The following is a 21,397-nucleotide window of genomic DNA, read 5'->3' on the forward strand; positions in this document are numbered from 1 at the left end:
GTAACTTAATAGTCTATTTCTATTTTATATCTTACTTCATTACCCAGAGGTGGCATCACTTGGTCCCTGACTTAGAAGATGAGGATCTTGGCCCTGCATTATTTCCTATAGCTCCTCTCACCGTCTGCCTCTGTCATGTGTACCTTACTCTCCAGGTATCAAAAATGGTAACACTGATTCAGTAAGTTTACCAACTTATTTTCCCTCAGAGCTTTGAAGACATTGCTCCATTGACTTTTGATGTCCAATGTTGCTGATGATAAATCTGTTATCAGTCCACTCTCCTCCCCTTGCAGGTGATTTGTGCTTTTTCTTTGGAACCCTTTAGGATATTGTTTTTGGCTTTGGAGTTCTGAAATCTTCCTGTGTTATGTTCAGGTGCTGGCTTTGTTTTCAATTCATTCTCTATTACTCTCTTACTAATTTTCTTTCATTTTTCTTCTTCACTTTTTCTGGGGCTCCAACTGGATGTTGAACAATGGACAAGCTGGAAATTCAGTGGTTATATTTTCTTATTTTTCTCTGTTCTGAAAGATATCTTCAGGTTTGTCTTCCAAGCTTTTCTTGATTCTGGTTGTGTATGTGTGTGTGTTTCGCATGCTCTTTCTTGTTCTGTGATTATTTTCCTCATGACATTCTCTACTTATTTTATCAATGCGATGTTTTCTCAGCTCTCTGAGAACAATAATTACATTTCAAAAACTTCTTATTTCCTCTCACCTTTCTATTATCTTTGGGGTCCCATTTGTTTCTCTTTTACATTGAAATTTAAAATTCCTCACTGGTTTTGTGCCTTAATCATTCTTGGGTGTCTGCTCATTCATAAGGAAGAAGTAGTAGAAAGGCTGCCATATATATATAATATAAAAAATATTTTTATATAAATTATATAATATTTATATACAAATAAATTATGTAAAATATATATAAATATATGAATACATTTATACATAAATAAATACATAAATATAAATATATATGTCAGTCTTTCTATTACTTCTTCCTTATGAATAAACATTTATATATTTATATATTATGTATACACCATATATATTATATATTTATATGTAAATGTATATACCATATATTATATATAAATATATATACACCATATATATTATATATTTATATATAAAATATATACACCATATATTATATATAAATATATATACCATATATAACATATATATACACCATATATATTTATATATATTTTTATATATATATATGGTTTGAGCTTTTTGTATTTAAATGGTTTGAGCTTTTTGACGGGCAGGCTTTGTTCTGAGTGATAGGAGCTTGGGATGGGGGGAGAAGCTCTTGCATTTTGGGCCCCTCAAGTGCCAGAATGTAGAGTGTTTGCTTCTCAGGTGCTGATTCCCCACTCACAGAGCACTGGGTGCAATTTCGGTTCACTCATATGGGAAGAAGGCACATTTTTGGCCCTCTGCCTTGCCTTTTAATTCCTTTAGGGCACCATTTAATAAACAAGGTTTTTTAAATTTTATTTTAGTGTGGTTCAATAGACCAGTCTTTGGGGTTAGTGCTTTTTCTGTCTTGTTTAAGGAATCTGTTTTTAACCTGAGGTCGGGAAGATATTATCTTACACTTGTTTTTAGAAATGTTTTGTTTCTCACATAGAGGTCTTCTGTCTGTCTGGCATTGATTCTTGTGTGAGGTCAGGCTCAAATTTCTGAACTAAAAACAAATGGGCACAAACCTATATTTCTTTAACAAAAACAATAACATAAAAATCAAATGCACAGTGGAGACAGACCTCATGTGGTTGAGCCTTCCTTATGTTCTCCAGGGTGTGTCTTCCATCCATCCTGAGCCCAGCCTTCCCTGCCTCTGTTTCTCCTCATGGCCCCTCATCAGCCACCTTCCTGTTCTTAGTACATTTTTGAAGGAGTAACTGTTTGCAGTTCACTTGGGAGGGTGAATGGGAAAGGAAAAGTTCTTTACATTCTTTTCTTACAAGCATTCTGTTTAGCTACAGTTAGACTTTCTTTTCATGACACTTTTCACACGAGGAAACTAATACTTTTTAACAGTGCAATCTATTGCAAAGAAAAATAGAAAACATCAGCAATATAAATTTTCATCTCAGTATTGAAGTGCCATCCACATTTTGAATGTCGTCATGTTTTTCATGTATAAAAAGTCCATCTTTGATTTCCCTGAGAAGTGGTGGGAGCTTGCAAGTATTTATCTTGAAACTGAGTTGAGCTTGCTTTAAAAATCATCTTTCTTATCCATAGAAAAATGTTTCTATTAGAAAAAAAAAAACTTGGAATAGGAGTGATTATTTTCTGCATACAGGTCTGTTGGAAGGGAAAAATGCAGCTGGAAAGAATTCGAGATGTCAAATTAGCCTTTTACCTTTAAGGAGTGGCCCATTTTCACTTTTAATATTATTCCAGAAAAGAAAACTCCACACCCTCTTCTGGTAATATTTAATATCTTCGCTGTCAGTAAATTTTCCTTATGTGATATCTTAAGTCCATTTTCTTACTGTGTTGGAAATGGAAACAGAGAAATTGGGCCAACCATCTTGTGTCTATAATAATCCTTCATCCACTCAATGGCCATTATTAAATCCCTCATTAGGCTTCTTTTCATGGTATAATCTAATCTGTTTGTTTAGCTCTTTCAAGCCAGTTTCCAAATCCTCTAATTACTATTTTTTATCCCATCTGAAATCTCTCCATGTCATCTATAAATTATGATTTGTGGACTAAAAAATTGATGTAATTCTTTTGCCAGGGTATGCCCCAATGCTAGCTCACCTAAAGGAATGATACCCTATTTTAGAGAGTTATCCAACCAAGACTTCTAACCTGAATTTTTTTCATGATGAAAAGATTTTTGAATTATGGTTATATAGGACAGTTGGAACACCTTTATTTGACTCTGTGTCCTCCTAAGACTACTGAACATGATAAGAAATAAGATATAAATTCACATGGACAAAGAAAATGCAACATAAGGCTTGGTGGGTAAGAATGTCAACAAGTTTTTGGGAGATGGCAAGCAAATGGGTGAGTGGGAATTGAATTAGCAGAAGGGAGAGAACCGAAAGCCAAGTGCCCACAGGGAAGAAAGCCAACCCGAAGCAGATTGTTTGGTGGTCAGAACCAGGAAGGTTCCAGACTTAGAACTGTAAGCAAACCAGACTGGATCTATTTGCTTGCACACAATAGGAAGCCAAACACTGAAGCATGGTTTTTCCAGGGAGAGACGTTTTTTGCCAGTGAACTGACAAGGAGACAGGAGGAAATGCTCTAATCTATCTCACACTACTGACTTTGCTGCCCAATTAAGGGAGAGATTTCGCCGTGAAGTTTCGGGTCTGCACAGTGATTGGCTTGAAGGGAAGGGGTTGGGAAGGGCCCTGGGGCATGTGCTGTTGCCCCGAAACGCTTCGCGGGCTGCTTGCTCAGAAAATGGTGGAATGAGCATGATCTGAAGGTGGAGTTTCCGGCTCTCTGAGGTGAAAGGTCACTCATCACTGAGTCTTTCCTACGCAGACTTCAGTCGGCCATGTTGGTTCCAGCTGGTGTCAGCCTGTCAGGCGACTTTGTTGTAAATAAGGGAATTGTAACAAACTCTGTTCTTCTTCAGTTGTTTTTTTCTTCACGGTTCTGCAAAACAAACTCTTGAAATGTTGCTGGTTAATAACTTTTCTAAGCCTGGAGCATGGTTTCAGAACCACAAGCTCTGCCAAAAGACGGATGTGAGGGGTGAGGCCAAAACTGGTGATTTCTGGGAAGTCAGAATAAGCAGCAGTGGGAGCCCATTCCAACCACGTGTCTGGACAAATACCCTGGCAGTTGTGTTTTCCAGAAGCCTCGGACTTGGAAACAGCAGATGCAAATGAGAGTAGCGGTAAAACATACTAGAGAAAATAGGAGTTTTCTGTGAAAATCTGTTTGGAATGGTGCTATCTTCCTTCTGAGCACCGAGAACTCTGACAATGGGAGGTATTTTCCACCATCCCAGGATTAGAGGATTCACATCTGAGAAAGACCAGTTGAAGACATTTGAAGGCGCCCTCCCCCCTCAGTAAAATGGCTGTGACATCGCTTAAATGCACATTTTTAGATCTCAGGGTGGACAGTGAAGGATCACCACACATTTGAGGATCGTCACCAACATGAAGGAATGAAACCAAAATAAATAAGCAGAAAAGAAGTATCAGAGGAAATAAAGGGAAAAGCAGGGAAGAAAAAACTTCAAAAACTTCAAAAACGTATGATTGATATTCTGTGAGGTATTAGAGAAGATATTGCATCCGTGAAAGAGGGCTTGGAAATGAGAAGCATGATGACAGAAATTAAAAATTCAGTGAGGAATTGGACTGTGGATGAAATTGCCCATAAAGTAGAATAAAAGCACAGAGATGGAAAACATGGGAGAAAAGAGGAGGATACAAGAGGCTCACTTTAAGAAGTCCAAAATCTGATTTTCTAATGAGTTTCACAGACAGGTGCCCGTGCTGCACATCTGTTGTCCTGGCTGTTTGAGAAGCTGAGGTGGGAAAATTGCTTGAGCTCAGGAGTTTGAGGCCAGCCTGGGCAATGTAACAAGGCTCCTTCTCTTAAAAACAAAAACCTAAAAAAACAAAGTTTCAGAAAGAGAACGAAGAAAATGTAGAAGAGACAACTGTAGAAAAATGATAGAACAACAGTGGAACCTAGAAGAACTATAGCTGTACCTTCCAAATCTGAGGGAACATGAACACCAATCTGAAGCCTTTGTATGTGACCTACCTTTTCTCTGTTAAACATTTTTGGTCAAACTATCAGCCAAATGCAAGAGTAGAATGGGGATATTTTCAGACAGAAATGCCAGGTCTCAAAAATTGGCCACCTCTGCACCCTTTCTTGGGAAGTTTCTGGAGGAGCTGAGTGAATGAGGAAAAAAAAAAAAAAAGAAATTGGGGAAAGTGAAGAAAGTTCCCTCATGGGGAGAAAAAGGGAAGTTTCAGGGTGACCCCTGAACATCACCTGTGTCAGGCCTGGAGAACAGCCTTTCTTAATTGGACCAGGGGGTGAAGAGACTAGGAAGGATGGCCTCAGGAACAAAAGAAACTGGAAAAATTACCTAATTGTTTATCAGTTTTCTGGTTCTGTGTTAGAGTGTAGGGAAAATTAATGTTAGATACATAGAGAAATCAACCAAATGAAAAATTGAAGCAGTTATTAATAGCAAGATAAAAATATAACATTGTCTAAGAAAACTATACAGTATATCATTGGGCTTCGTTATGAACAATATTTAAGATACAATACTGTTATATAAATATTGCTATTGTTATCAAAAATTGTAGTAGTTAAATTGATTGGATTGTGGTGGAGGGAAGGGGATGGAGAGGAAAAGTGTGTTGAAAAGGTAGGAGAACTAAATCCTGATCTTCCACAGTGGGACACTAATTGTTATTTAAAAAAAAAAAAAAAAAAGATGAGGAGCTGGTCTTGGTGGCTTACACCTGTAATCCCAGTACTTTGTGAGGCTGAGGCAGGAGGACTACCTGGAGGTCAGGAGTTTGAGACCAACATGGGCAACATAGTGAGACACTATCTCTACAAAATTTCCAAAAGTATCAGGCATGGTGGCATGTACCTGTAGTCCCAGCTACTTGGGAGGCTGAAGCAGGAGGATCATTTGAGCCTGGAGGTAGAAGCTGCAGTGAGCTGTGATTGCACCACCATAGTACAGAAGGGCAAAAGGGCAAGACCCTTTCTCAAAATAAATAAAAGGTAAGTATGGCCAGTTGAAGAATATTACATAAAATATGAAGATAAATACTAAAGAAAACAGCTTAAAGAGTTGAAAGTGATTGTCTTTGATCATTTGGACTCAGGGAAGTTGGAGAGGGCAAAACACTGCTATTTTTAATTGTCAGTCTTAGAGTACCATTTGATTTTAAAATCATGTGCTTGATAAAAGTTAAATCCATGTATATAAAAGTATATTTACAGATGTAAAGTTTTAACATATTTCACAAAATGTTTTAAAAATAATACTTGAGAAACATAGCAGTGAGTTTTTGGGATATATTGAAAAGTAATCTATTGTTTAGTTTCATGTGACTAACACATTTCACAAAATATTTTTTAAAAATAATACTTGAGAAAAACTGACAGCAGTGAGTTTTTGGAATATATTGAAAAATAATCTATTTTTTAGTCTCACATGAACCATGAGTTTAGAGTCATGTTGGTTTGATATTTGACATTGGAATTTGTCAGAAAAGAGCTTATTCACACTTAGTGTCTAACTTAATTTTTAATATTAAGCATTTTTAGTGTCTAACTTTATTTTCAATATTAAGCATCAAAAAAAAGTGCCAAAATTGTTGGAATTCAGATTTGCTGTCCTTGAGGAAAATTCCGGTTGCACTGAAATGGGCAAGTTGCCTTCTCTTTCTTTAATGATTAGTGTCTGGCTGAAATATAATCCAAATTCAGTATTTAGTTGAAACGTTTAATACCCAATCCAATAATAATCTACTTCCAGCTTTGGACATTTCCAGACTTTCAACCTCACAGAGTTAATGTGAGCGATGTTACATCACTCATATGAATTACTTAACAGAATGCTGGGAACATGGTGGAGACTTGGGAAAATGGCAGTTGCTCTCACCTCTTTCCCATCCATAACTACCAACCCACTGGCAACACACCCAAGTCCCTCAGGATCTGGAAGTGGCCATCTGGTCCTCATCACCTTTTATATAAATGTTACTCTTTCTTTCACTTCTCAGTATTACTTACTGGTCAGGAATTTATTTTACAAATCAGTGATCCATCTCCCTTTTTCCAAGTTTTTAACTATTATACTTGATATAAGTGAAAGTCTCTGGAGTATACTTTTTTGTATTCTACTGTATTAGTCTGTTCTCACACTACTAATAAAGACATACCTGAGACTGGGTAATTTGTAAAGAAAGAGGTTTAGTGGACTCACAGTTCCACATGGCTGGGAGGCCTCACAATCATGGTAAAAGGCTAAAGACATGTCTTACATGGTGACAGGCAAGAGCAAAGAAACAAGAGCTCAGCGAAAGGGGAAACCCCTTACAAAACCACTAGATCTCACGAGACCTACTCATTACTGTGAGAACAGTATGGGGGAAACCACCCTCATGATTCAGTTATCTCCCACCAGGTCTCTCCCACAACACGTGGGAATTAAGGGAGCTACGATTCAAGATAAGATTTGGGTGAGGACACAGCCAAACCGTATCATTCAAAAAACACTGAAATGCATTCTGATTCCAGTTAGTTATCAGGCTTTGACCATAGAGGAGCAGTTAGAGCTTTTACTTGGCTGTGTGTTATGTTACACCTCAAAAATACCAGCAAGGGAGGAGCAGACTTGTAACAAAACAGTACTGGCATTATTGCCTTGTCCTTTGGCATCATGGAACCCTTCATGTCCTGGCCTTTTTTCTTCTTGCCAGAAAGACTCAGGATATCACTTTGTATTTGTTATATTCTTGTGTATAGAAATCCCAGGAGAGTCTACCGTAAGGCACTGGTAAGTTCTCACACGGTGTTTCTGGAAAATCACTTGTCAGGTATTTTCTGATGGATAATTCAGCTACTCTCAGCTCCCTCGGGGAAGAGCATCTTGACATTCAAGAGATACTGTGAAGCCATAGGGTCATTCTGTGCCCTGAACCTTATGTGACACTGATCCAGAGACCTCCGTTGTGGTGGCAGGATCTGAGCTTGGTCTAGATTCAAATTCTTTGTAAAGAAGAGCCTTCCTAGTCACTTGTGTTTGCTTTTTAGGTTTCATCTGAGTTTGGAGGGGTTTCATATAGGTTTTTGTTTATTACATTTCTGTGCTAGTAGCAACAGGAGTACTTACTGTACATTTCCGATATTCCCAAGAATGATTGGGTAGGGGGAAGGAAAAATTTTCATGAGAATACTGACCTGGGAGAATGGATGTGACTGTGCATCATCAGATGGTATTCCAAGTATTTATTTTCTCAATAATTTGATGCCACATTTATTTGAGAAACTTCTAGTTAACTTTGTGTTCCATCCTTAATTCTTAATCATACTTCCCTATTTCATTGAAGAGTAGTGAGGCATAGTTATTTCAGTGTTCTATTGAGGTCCATGATCACAAAGTCGTTAATATTCCACAGAGGTTAATTTCCACTTAAGTTGATGATTGTAGTAGCAATAAGAACGGCAGATGAGTATTTTGTTGCCATTTGTGAGGGGGGAAATAAAAGCTGTAATAACGAAGCACAGCCCTGTAAGCATGTATGAAAGCCATGTTCAACTTACTTACAAAAACACGATTAATCATGTTTTATATATTGATATACTTGACAGATAAATATCAGTGAATATAGAAATTGGGCAAAGCATACTAAAAATATACTCTGCTGAATTTGCGTACATCTATTTGTGCAATTGAATTGAGTATGTAAAATACATTGAGTCTTGTTTCCTTATAAAACTTCTTTCTTGTTTTAAGTGAAAAGGACTATTAAAATTTGATCTAATGCTATGGCAACCGTATGTCGTAAATTTTCTTGGGCTCTTTGTGGAGGAATCACACACTGTAACTATACATGCAATTTGCAGATGGTGAGCTTTGTTTATTTTATTTTTTTTGCAGTTTTCTGCTATTTTAGAAAAATACATTTATATATATAAAACATATAGTATATAACTATATATTATATATATAGCACATAACTATATTATATAAATATAATATATAATATGTATACATATATATTTATATATATGTTGTGTGTGTGTATATAAAAATATATATACTTTTCTCACCAAGTCTTCTTAACGTCATCTAACTTTAGCTGCCTGGAGACTTGGGAGGAAAAATTACAGTTTCTCTTGAACCATTTCTTTAAGGCTTTTCTCCCTTATTGTTGTACTCCTTTATATTTTTAGCATACTCATTCATTGACCCAGAAACATTTATTGAATGCCTATTATGTTTGAAGCACCATACTAGGCATTGAGGCGGAATAAAAATGTAAGACAAAGTCTTTGCTATCAGGACACTTCCCATCTACTCATTCATCTGACAGTAATCAGTGATCACATTTTATGCTTTCTCTGCATCAGTTATTATCAAAGATAAAAGTCATAGACAAGAGGTGGCTTTCCCTAGATAAGTCTGCAGGAAAATTTTCCCCATCTCATTTTTCACGAAAGGGTTATCTACGAATTTAAATGTCCAATTGAACATTAATTGCTTTATAGAAACATAATCAGTTTTCTGGGATTTCATTGATCTCATTTCTGCTCAACCACAAGGGCATTCTCATTTCGCTACAGTAGGAGATATCAAGTATGGCAGCCACCTAACTGCTATGAACAGGCCTCCCTGGTGACCAGCAAGACTGGGTCAAGTACAGAGATAGGATTTTAACAGTTTTATTGGAGAAAAATGTATTTTCTAGCTTCCAGGGTGACATGGAGTGGCGTCACTGTGCTTCAGAGCCACTCCCAGGAGTCGCTACATCGTCATGGTTTATCCTGGTCTTTGGAGTTAAGTTATTGAACAACGACGACAACAAAAATGTCTGAAAGGATGGACTGACTGGCTTCTCCCCTGCTTCCCATTCTTTCTTTGAAAGCTTCTCCTTTTTGAAGGGAAAGGAGCTTCTGGTGTCCCGTCTGTAAACGATAGCCTCTTTGTTGTCTTCTCAGGGAACTTTTTTTGTATCTCAGACACACAGTTTTTACTTGGAGGAGGATGATGTCTGTATTTTTCCAGCAAGATAAATGAAGATTGGACTAATAATGTAGTGACAACTCTACGAAAGAATCATTTAAACTTAAAGCTACTAGAGGTTTATCAGTTCACCCCTGGAATTTAGCATAGCTAAGCTCAGCATAGCTATGGGGCCCTGTTCCATGTTACTGCAAGAATTATAACAAAATAGTTGGATAAGGCAATTTCAGATCTTCTCTAGAATTCTGAACATCAGAGAGGCTAAAAAGCAAAAGGGTCATTCAATCAGGTGGATATCTATTCAGAGTTATCTTTGGTTTCATTTAATGGACTTTTCAAGTAGTTAAAAAAAACACACAGAATTCTTAGCTTTTTCCTTCAGCGTGGGAGAAAAAATTAAAATTTCGTACTCTTATTTTGAACATCGAAGTTTCATGTTTAGTATGTTCAATATTTCAATAATAAAAGTTACTCAGTGGTTTGTTCCCAATGTCTTTTAAACTACATAGATATTTTTAAATAGTAGAGATTAGTTATATTAAATTATATTTCCTTAGGATTGAATTAGAGGAATAAAACTGTGGTTTCAGGAGTGGTGGCACATATTCCAGCTGTCTGCTGTTTTATTTTGTTGCCTCTGGCAAGGAGTAGATTTATTATTCAGGCTCTGTCTAAATCTGTAGTTTGACAGCCATGTCCTTGTGGTCACCAAACTATTCTTTTCCCATAAACTAAAGAGCAGCAAAACAACTTGTTAAGAAAAAAAGTTACGTCCCCACAATAGAAAACCCATCACATTAGCAACATCAGGCTATGATGTATTTCATGAGGGAAGAACAAGCATCTTTATGTCTCTCTCCTAAAACTCTAAACCGTTCAGGCAAAATTTAATACTGGCACCATCTTTTCCTCTTTAGAAAAATTAACAAATGCTAATGATTGACTGGTAAGAGGTCATACTTTGTTTCTGGAGTTGTTTCAGGGGTCCCCAAGGCCATCTACCCTTCGGGTGATTTCACCAGGACTCAGCATCAGCATTTAGTTGCGCTTACATCTACTATTAATTGCAGTGAAATAGCAAGAATGTGTAGCAACGTCACCAAGGGAAAAAGACATGCCTGTAGTCTGGAGGAATCCGTGTGCAGCTTCCTGTGCACTCTATGTGAAAGGCTACGTAGAGAGTGCACCTTCCCCAACTGGGAAAAATGCAGCCACATGTGTGCAGTTTCTGCCCACGGAAGCCCATTGGAGACTGAGAGTTTAGGGTTTATATTAGGGAGACGGTCATGTAGGCATTCTCTGTCTAGCAACCCCTACTAAATACCAGGCTCTTAGAAAGAAAGTAGGTAACCGTAAATCACAGTTTCTACAAACAGGCTAGGCACAGCAAAACAACCTTATCAGTTAGAGAACTCCTCATGTATGTATAGAGAACTTTTTACAAGCACCCTTCCCAGATATTGTCAAGGGTGGATCTTGCAGGACTTTCTAAGCATAGCCTCAGGCGTGCTATGTTAACACTTTCCTGCCCAGGACTGCATTTCATCTTGGTAAACAGTTTGCAAAAATATACTGAACCTTAAGAATAGGATGGGGGAGGGCAATGTGATCATTTTTCTGTGCTATCAAGATTAGACTTTGCATTTGATAAAGGCATCTGGAGCTGAAAATGATAATATCTGGGGATTCTCTGTATAATATAAATCTATTTTTAAAAACTCCACGAGCCTCGTATTTGTTAATTACAATTCAGTCCTAATCTGGGTTATATTTTGCATATGTAAGTGACTGCTTCCAAAGTCCTGACTTAGGTTTCATACAGTTTAAATTGAGTCTTACTGTTGGTAGCTTAGTCTAGACCATGCTCTCTGCTTGTTGAAAGCTCATACCTCTCTGATATTCCATTACTGAAGTAGGAAAACCCAGTTGGATTTATCAGGAAACAATTGGAATCTAAAGAAGGGCTTCTTAAAATGCTTACAATGTTACTTTCATAAAATTAACCCCACTGCTTTAGAGTCATGTATGCTGTTAAAACAATGAATTATGTTTTCTGTGACAGCTATTCTAAAAAAAAATGAAGAGGTTTTGGATAGGTAAATTAATAAAAATGATGAGATAATGAAGAGATGGCTGGCAGAAGTGACTTTCTATTTACCTTTCTACTAGGAGACAAACATGTTTTGCTCCTCTACACAGATTCTTAAAACTCCCCCATAAATATTAATCATCTCTTGTCTCGGTAACTCCATTAGGATTTCACAGGGTGTCACTCAGAACCTGGGAGGTTGAAAAGAGTGGGGGCAGCAGGCATTTGTGGAGGAAAGGAGAAAAATAGACTGAGGGCTCTGGGACTGGGAGACTGTCACAAGGAACCCCACTATGGAGCCTCTTGTTTAAAATATTTAATGATTCCTTTGCCACTAATACTGTTCCAGTCTTCTGTGAAATGAACATTCTTCCCTTCTTATTATGGCTGAAGTGACACAGTCCTGGTTTGACTGACAGTGTTTTCTTTATAGGGAATTTCAATGGCTTTCCTTTGGGCTTAACTAATAATAACTGTGTGTGTGTGTGTGTGTGTGTGTTCCTTGTGCTGTCTCTCTTCTTTAGTACTTGGAATGAAATTTTGTCTAAATCAAGGAGCTCGCAGAAGAAAGCATTTGGAAAACAATTCCTTGTCATTTATTCCTTTTGCTTCCATCAAGAACTAGACAATCTCCTTGGTTAGAGAATATTTTTTATCATAAGCTCTACCCATGCCGAAGTTTTCTTTTCTATAAACACATCTTGGCTCCATTCCAGTATTTGTTGATAACGGAAGACCTTTTCTGTCAAATGTTATGAGATTCAAATAAGAACTGCCAAGAGCAATATTTGACATGAGCCTACAGGGACCTGTTTTAACGGTGGCCCTTCATTCTTCCATTGCACACAGTTATTTTAAGAATAGGAAAACATTGACGAATTACATGTTTTATTCCAAAATACATTTATTTCGATAAGCATTGAAAGCTTACAAAAGCCAAAGTAACAATAGTAAATCAGCCAGGCCAGGTGCGGTGGCTCACCCCGGTAATCCCAGGACTTTCGGAGGCCAACGCAGGATGCATCACCTGAGGTCAGGAGCTTGAGACTTGCCTGGCCAACTTAGTGAATCCCTATCTCTACTAAAAATAAAAAAAAAAAAATTAGCCAAGTATAGTGCCACGTGCCTGTGGTTCCTGCTACTTGGGAGGCTGAGACGAGAGAATCACCTGAACCTGGGAGGCAAAGGTTGCAGTGAGCTGAGATCATGCCACTGCATTCTAGCCTGGGGGACAGGACAGAGCAATACGCCATTAAAAAAAAATTATCACCCAGGGAAAATACGTAAGTATAATTTTGCCACATGCATCATGAACATAATTTACAGTGGAGGTAATAAAGAATTAAGACATAATTCTTTCTTTAAATGGCCTACAGTCTGGGGACAGGGTAGGGGCTTGGAGAGAGTTGAGAGAAAAGGCAGCCACTATAGCTCATTGGAGAAGTGCTACCTCAGGGCATTTAACCTGGACTCACATGAGTTGTCCTGGCAGGCGACATCCATGCTGATGCTGAAGGATGTGTGGGGATTATTCCAGCAAAGGGAAAAAGATGATCCGGTGGAGGGAGAGCAAAGGCTTCCTAGGCGAAGGGAGCAGGATGAACAAAGCTCTCCAGGCAAGAAGACAGTGTGACACATTGAGAAATCTGCAGCATACAGCACTGTGGCTGAAGCGTAGAATCTAAGATGTAAGGGCTGAGAGTTGAGGCAGGAGAAGGAAGTAGGGATCAGATCACAAAGAACCTGGCCCACCACATTAAGACATTTGAAATTGTTCCTTGTGGTGCTTTTCCTTCCAGTCTCTCACTCATGTATAAGGGTCTCTGCTAACTTATAATCACAGTGCAAGCATTTATTCAAAACAAGTATTTATAAGCAGATACTGTGTGTCAGGAACTGTGAACTCAAATTTTAGTCACTTTTGTATCCGCACAGTGAGCCCATGAGGTAGGAATCCAGGGAGCAAGGGGAGGAGTGTAGAAGACCTACTTTGTAATCCCGACCCACGTAACACTAAAGCATAAATACTGTTTTCCATGTTACCATGCAGTCCCTTTAATAGCCCTTTTAACATCTGCATGATAATTCAACCGACAGAAGGGGCATAATTAACTGGATAGGACATGATGTTCTGGTCATGTATTTAGGTCATTAGACTATTTTGGTAGCTAGGAATCGATTCCCAAATAATGTGAAGCACTGGGGTATTGTAAAACACATGAGAGAGGCAGGAATGTCATGGGAATGGCCATTTTTTTCAGGATTAGAGACAACTGGAATAATGTTGTTTAGCGTTAGGAATTCATGATCTTTAGTCTTTTGTGGCTCTGCTACTCTCTGTGTGTCTTTGTGTAACCTCCCGCAACTAGTTGACTAGTTCTCTCAATATTTCTTCTGTGAAGAGGGAGGAGTCTGATGGTGCCAGCTACTCACCCCAACTCCTCTCAGGCAGAACTTTCTTTCCAGGTTACATCATAGGTATCTCCCTTCCTATCCCCCTCCCTCCAAGGCCGTGTCACTGCCCATCTGTGTTTAATAGCCCAGGACTGTCCCCTCAGCAGGGGTGTAGGAGGGGCATTGCTTCTGGAAGGGGTTGGAGAATCACAGTCAGTGTGGCCAACATTTTTAGTGTCACTTGTTTCCATTTTTTTCTGAAAGATAAATATTGCTGTGTCATATGTCACTATGCATACTCCCATTGTGGCCTGACAGTGCAGTATTCCATAGGACTGCTGCCTCCTTTAATCTGGAAAGTATACATTTATCAAGACAGTCTTGGTTGCATTATATTGCTTGGCATTTTTTCTACTTAATTCTCCTGATATTCATGACTTACAGAGAAGCCTTGCTTTAAATTCCCTTCCAGTCAAAAATGTACTTACTCAGTGCCTTATATATGCCAGGCCCTGTGCTGAGGACAGAGGTTACGGTAGAATATAGGACATGGAAGATCCCTGTTCTAATGGATTTAACTTTCTTGAAGGGAAGGCAGATAATAAATGAGAACATTAATAAGATTAATTTCAGATAGTTTCTATGAAGGTCAAAAGGTACACACTTGTAGTTATGTAGAATGAGCAAATTTGAACATCTAATATACATGAGGACTACAGTTGATATTTTATTGTGCACTGGAAGTTTGCTAAGGGAGTAGATGTTAGGGATTCCTAACCACACACACACACAAGCCGGTGACTCAGTGAGGTATGTAAATTCGCTTGACTGTAGTAATCATTTCACTTGGTATATGTGTATCAAAACATCACGCTGTACATGTTAAATATATACACTAAAAATATAAAAAGAAAACATAACAAAATGTGAGAGTGTCTGGTGGTGAAGTTCTAGTTTCTCCTGTATGCCCAGCACAAGGTCTTCTAGGAGAAAACATCTCAGCTTACACCCAACAAAAGAGAAGGAGCCAGGAGGGCCAACATCTCGGGATGAGCAGTCCAGGCAGAGCGAAGGGATACACACTAGCTCAGAGGCAAGATTGACCTTGGTAGACTCACTGAAGAGACAGTGAGTCTGGTGGGGGCGATGGGGGGGAACATCTAGAGAGCAAGGGAACAAGGATAGGAGGCCTACTTTATAACCTTGACCCAGGTGTGCAGAGTGAAGTCTACAAATCCTGCTGTTTCAATTGATCTTCCAGCCATCTCCAGCTTGTCTTGCCCAAAGTACAACTAATTGTTGTTTCTTCCTAGCCTGTACCTGCCTCAATCTCCTTCAGTTCAGGAAACTAAACCTTTATGCACCTAATGTTGACTCATGTTATCCTGAAGGCCTCCTCCTTCTCACTTCCCCATGTGAATTACCCAGTCCTTCAATCCTGCATTCAACCTGAGGTCAGGTTCATACATTTCTCTCTACTTTTATTGCCTCCATTCTCATTCCAATTACCATTATCTTTTGCCTGTATCATTGTTTTGGCCTCCTGGCTGATTTTCTACCACAGTGAATTGTCCGTTCATGTCTTCTGCCCATTTTCTAATTAAATGACTTTGTTTTTTATTGTTGAATCTTGAGGATTTTTATTTTTTCCTTTTCTTTTGAGACAGGATCTGGCTCTGTCACACAGGATGGAGTACAATCATAGCTCACCACAGCCTTAACTCCTAGGCTCAAGCAGTCTTCCTGCCTCAGCCTTTCAAGTAGCTAGGGACTACAGGCACATGCCACCATGTCTGGCTCACTTTTTTATTTTTTATTTTTTGTAGTAACAGCATCTTGAACTCCTGGCCTCAAGCATCTTCCTACCTCAGCCTCCCAAAACACTGGGATTAGAGGTATGAGCCACTGCACTTCACCAAGGGTTCTTTATATCTGACTAAAGGTTGGTGCTACTCCTTTGTTAGATACATAGTTGGCAAATATTTCCCCCAGTCCATAGCTTATCTTTTCATTATCTTAACAAGGATTTTTTACAGAGCAAAAGTTTTTAATGAAGTCCAATGTATTTTTCTTTTGATAGTTCTTATGCTTTTGGTGTCAAGTCAAATAGTACTTTGTCTACTCTTAGATGTCAAAGATTTTGTCCAATGTTTTTTCCTAAAAGTTTTAAAAGTTTAATGTCTTGGACATTTAAATCTAGGATCCATTTTAATTTGTGTATGAGATGTGAGACTTAGTTTGACGTTGCTCTTTTTCTTTTGTTTGCTTATGAATTTGTCAACTGAAGAATCACTAGGTTGATAGAAAGGGGAGCTTTATTTCGCATAGAGGGTTGCAGCCTGCAGGCTTCCCATCCTGTAGGCTTGGAAGGGTAGCCTCTGGCAGAAGCCAAAAGGAGACACTTTAAGTGAGGGGTTAAGGGAACAGGAATTTATGCTGAGTGGACTGGTCAAATATACATATTATTGAATAATACGTCATGAATATTTATGAAAGGAGAAACAAGCAATTGAAATTTATGCCTCTTCAAGGTTCACATGCTTTAAAAAATGGCAGCCTTGCCATAATCGAAAGGTGGAGTTTTCAGCCCTCTGAGGCCATGAAGACCATTTACCGCACATCCTCTGCGAGTCAGACAAACTGGCTTAGAGATTGAGATTTTAGGAGGGGATGTATTGTGGAACTGGTGAGCTGGCCCATCAAAACTGTAAAGAGGGAGGGGGAGTGTAGTTACAGCCTCAAATGATTGGCTAAAGGTAATAAAGGAACAAATTACCCATTTCTTATTTTCCAGAGCTAGTTTCAGCTTCCTCATTACTGAAAGAATTTTGCTTAGAGGTTAATGAGGAAGGGGCATACTGAGGTGTGTCTGACCTCGCATGGTGTCATGGCTAGGAACTCAGATTTTTAAGGTTTCTCTGGGATCCCATTGTCCAAGAGGAGATCTGTTTGTCAGTTGGAGGGGGATTTAGGATTTTATTTTTGTTTCTCAGATTGGGTATTCATTTGCTCCAGAACCAGCACCTTTTGTTGAAAAGGCTGTTTATCTCCCATTGAATTACTACTGTACCTTTGTGAAAAAGCAGTTGGGCATACCAGTTGTACCTGTTTCGGGTTCTCTATTCTATTTCATTGTTCTATATCTATCTCTCTGCCAGTACTTCTGCCAGTCTCGATTGCTGTAGCTGTACAATAATTCTTGAAATCAGGGGACTGATTTGTCCCTCTTCATTTTTCTTTTTGAAATTATTTGCTGTTCTAGCTCATTTACTTTCTCATACAAATTTTATAATCTTTATATGTACAAAACAATCTCGCTGAGTTTTTTATAGGAGTTGTATTAAATTTATATATCAAGTTGAAGAGAATTTATGTATTGCCTGTTGAGTCATCTAACCCGATGACGTTTTCCAATCCATGCGTCCATTCATTTAGATTTTTAAATTTTCATCTGTGTCTTGTAGTTTTCAGCACATAAGGCATGTACATGTCTTGTTAGATTTACACCTAAGTATTTAACATTTTTTTAGTGATTATAAATGCTCTTGTATTTTTAATTTCAGCGTCCATGTGTTGATTGCTAATGTGTGGAGATGCAGTTGATTTTTTTTTACATTTTTTAGAAAATTTTTAAGTGCAGAGCAAAATGAAGAAGGTACAAGATTTTCCTTATACCCCTTGCCCTTACACATATGTAGCCTCCCCTGTTATCAGCATTCCCAACCAGAGTGATATATTTGTTAAATTGATAAATCCGCATTTTACATCATCATCACCCAAAGTTAATAGTTTACATTATACAATTAAGTGTTGTACATTGATCTTATATCCTTTGTTCCTGCTGGACCCACTCACTTACTCTAGGAGTTTTTTGTAGATTACTTGGGATTGCCTATGTAGAAGATCATGTCTTCTTCCTTTCTAATCTGTATGCCTTTTCTTTTTCTTCACTTGCATAGGCTAGAACTTCCAGTACTAGAGCTATCAAAAGTTGTAAAAATTAACATCCTTGCTTTGTTCCCAGTCTTAAAGGAATGTGTTTAGTATTTCACCATTAAGTATAATGTTAGTTGTAGGTTTATTGTAGATACTCCTTATCAAGTGGAGGAAATTCCCTCTGTTCTTGCTTTTCTGAGAGTTTTAAATTATGAATGGATGTTGACGTTTTTCAAATGTTTTTTTAGCATCAGTTGATAAGGTAATGTAATTTTTTTCCTTCTTTAGCTTGCTAATATGGTGTATTACATCTGATTAAATGCATGGGTTCAATTCATCATCTTACAATCGGAATCATATTTGGTTTTTAAATTTCTTTTTTTTTTTTTTTTTTTTTTGAGACAGAGTCTCACGCTGTTGCCCAGGCTGAAGTGCAGTGGCGCGATCTCGGCTCACTTGCAAGCTCCGCCTCCCGGGTTCCCGCCATTCTCCTGCCTCAGCCTCCTGAGTAGCTGGGACTACAGGCGCCCGCCACCGCGCCCGGGTAATTTTTTGTATTTTTAGTAGAGACGGGGTTTCACTGTGGTCTCGATCTCCTGACCTTGTGATCCGCCCGCCTCGGCCTCCCAAAGTGCTGGGATTACAGGCTTGAGCCACCGCGCCCGGCTGGTTTTTAAATTTCTAAAAATTGACTTGGAGCACTGTGTTTGTCTCAGTTATTAGAAACAAAATCTTACCTTTCACTTTTAACCTGAATTGGTTGATCATTGTTTAAATGATTTTAAATATTCAAAATTTTATTGTTATTAAGGGACATTTAATTGAACCACTGATTTTGAGAACTAGTTTATATAAGTGGATTTCGTCTAAACCCTCCAGTCAGGAGAGTTCAACTGATAAGTCATCCCTTATAGAGAGATGCTTTTAAAATAGTCATAACCTTTGACTAGTTTTTCACTGCTCTTTTGGAATAAAAGTTGTAAATGACTAAGTTATCTTGAGCTGTTAGTTTTAGAAATAGCTTAAGGGGCATCTCGGATGACGAATCCTTCTTTGAGGTGCTAGAAGAACACGCTGAAAGTTCAGGCTTCTAGAGAGCCAGATTTCATAAACACAGGAAATAATGTTTCTTTTCTATATTTTTTTCAAATGTTGTAGTTTATATGTCGGTAACAAGGACAGGGATGATAATTTGGAAATAGGTTTAAAGGTTTAAAATGTTTCAATGTATTAGGAACCTATTTCTTCACACATTCTTTCTCTCGGCACAGATGGTTTTAAGCCTTTGCTGTTCTTTCCAAATACTCCCTGATCCTCACTGCTAACTCTGTCTTTTTATTTACTTCTTCAACCTGGCAACATCTTTTGGTGGTGTCAGCCACTACATATATTTCGGCAGTGGTCAGGGATTTGAAGCTGCTTCTGGGAGGAAATATGGTGAAGTGCGATGGATAGACACAAAATATATTGTTATAATCACCAAGGCTGTTAGGATTACAAACTCCCCACTTGACTTGAGGAAAAAATATTACCAAAGGCGAGATTAGTCCTAACAAATGCTTATGACGATTATTTTATTTCTTCTAGGCATTTTTACACCTCTTTAAACTGTCATTCGCTGAGCATTTTAGACATGTGTGAGCGAGTTTAGGTCACTTGGGGCTTTCTCATTTCTGATTCAGTTTTCAATTCCTGTCTGCTTTTAGTCGTGCCAAGAAATAGTTCTTGGTGGATTTCATTTAATTTTCCCTGGCCCCTGGCCGAACGGCATCTGCAGGATCACGATTGGTGTGTTTTCCCTACTTGTGCACCACCATCTACAGCAATGCAGGGGATGGGTGTCTGATTCCCCAGGAATCTGCTTCTTTATTAAATAACTACTCTTAAATTGCTTTTTTTTTTTTTCCTTGAGATGGAGTCTTGCTCTGTCACTCAGGCTAGAGTGCAGTGGTGGGATCTCAGCTCACTGGCTAGAGTGCAGTGGTGGGATCTCAGCTCACTGCAACCTCTGCCTCCTGGGTTCAAGCAGTTCTCCTGCCTCAGCCTCCTGAGTAACTGGTACTAACGGCACCCACCACACCTGGCTAATTTTTGGGTTTTTTTGGTAGAGATGAGGTATCACAGTGTTGGTCAGGCTAGTCTCGAACTCCTGGCCTCAAGTGATCCACATGCCTTGGCCTCCCAAAGTGCTGGAATTGCAGATGGGAACCACCACACCCGGCCTCTTAGGCAGTTTAATATTACATTGAACTATGAACTTGCTAACATCAAGTATTCTTTCAAACTTTATTCTATTTTTCACACATCGCTGAATATATTTTTAATATTATACTTATTTTAAATTTAGACTTTGAAAGGAAATAAGACCAAGTTCTGCATCTGAGTACCTCAGAACAATTGATTCAGCATGGCGGGGGGGGGGGGGGGGGGTGGAGAAGGTAAGGAGAGACATGCCAAAAAATCTGGGGAGATGATTTTGCTGTAATAGTAAAGATTCTCTTTTTCTTCCCCTTATGGTTTTAAACATCTTATTATTTTGACCCTTTTAAAAAGTTCTAAGTTTTGTTTTCCATATATCCAATGTTAATTTTCCCCCAGTTAGATTGCGTATGTTTTGAAGAAAAAGAGCTGTAAAAAGCTCTTCTGTATACCTACAGCAATGAGCATTATGATCAGTGTATTATGGGAGCTCAACATACTGAAACCAAGCGTTATTCTACATTGTCTATGCTGTTGATATACAGAAAGAGGAAGAGCCATTCCTTGCTCTCAAAGAGCTTACAGCATATTAGGATAATGCAAAGTACCTGAAAAGATATGGTCAAAAATATACAATATGAGCCATAGAAAGGTTAAACTCTAGTGCTTGAAGACCAAGCAGGATAGAAGGCACACTAGTGAAGAAAATCTTCATGAACTGTTTGATATTGATAAGTCTTGGAAGAGTAGGATTTGGAAAAGGATAAATTAAAAATAGGGAAGGGACCATGACTCATGCTCATGACTGTAATCCTAATGCTTTGGGAGGCCAAGGCAGGAGGATCACTTGAGACCAGGAGTTTGAGACCAGCCTGGGCAACATAGCAAGACACCGTCTCTATAAAAATAAAAATAAAAAAATTAGCTGGGTGTGTTGGTATGTGCCTGTAGGTCTAGCTACTCAAGGGGCTGAAGTGAGAGGATTACTTGATCCCAAAATTTGAGGCTGTAGTGAGCTATGACAGTGTCACCACACTCTAGCCT

The 21,397-nt window shown here is 38.5% G+C and overlaps 1 protein-coding gene across 21 annotated transcripts in view; it reads left to right on the forward strand.

The window, feature by feature from the left end:
- LOC105482127 (chondroitin sulfate N-acetylgalactosaminyltransferase 1) overlaps window positions 1–21,397 on the forward strand; it is a 364,090-nt gene that overhangs the window by 211,025 nt on the left and 131,668 nt on the right. The window contains exon 3 of one of the 21 annotated variants that reach the window (XM_071068544.1): window positions 16,045–16,113. The exons of 19 other annotated variants lie outside the window; for them this stretch is intronic. The gene's annotated coding sequence lies outside the window, so the exon portion shown is untranslated. Of the gene's footprint in view, window positions 1–16,044; window positions 16,114–16,136; window positions 16,161–21,397 lie in introns of those variants that run through there. One more of the 21 variants, XM_011742080.3, reaches the window with a different exon arrangement.

The sequence above is a fragment of the Macaca nemestrina genome, chromosome 8 (assembly GCF_043159975.1).
Source record: "Macaca nemestrina isolate mMacNem1 chromosome 8, mMacNem.hap1, whole genome shotgun sequence".
In the NCBI taxonomy this organism is placed as follows: domain Eukaryota; kingdom Metazoa; phylum Chordata; class Mammalia; order Primates; family Cercopithecidae; genus Macaca; species Macaca nemestrina.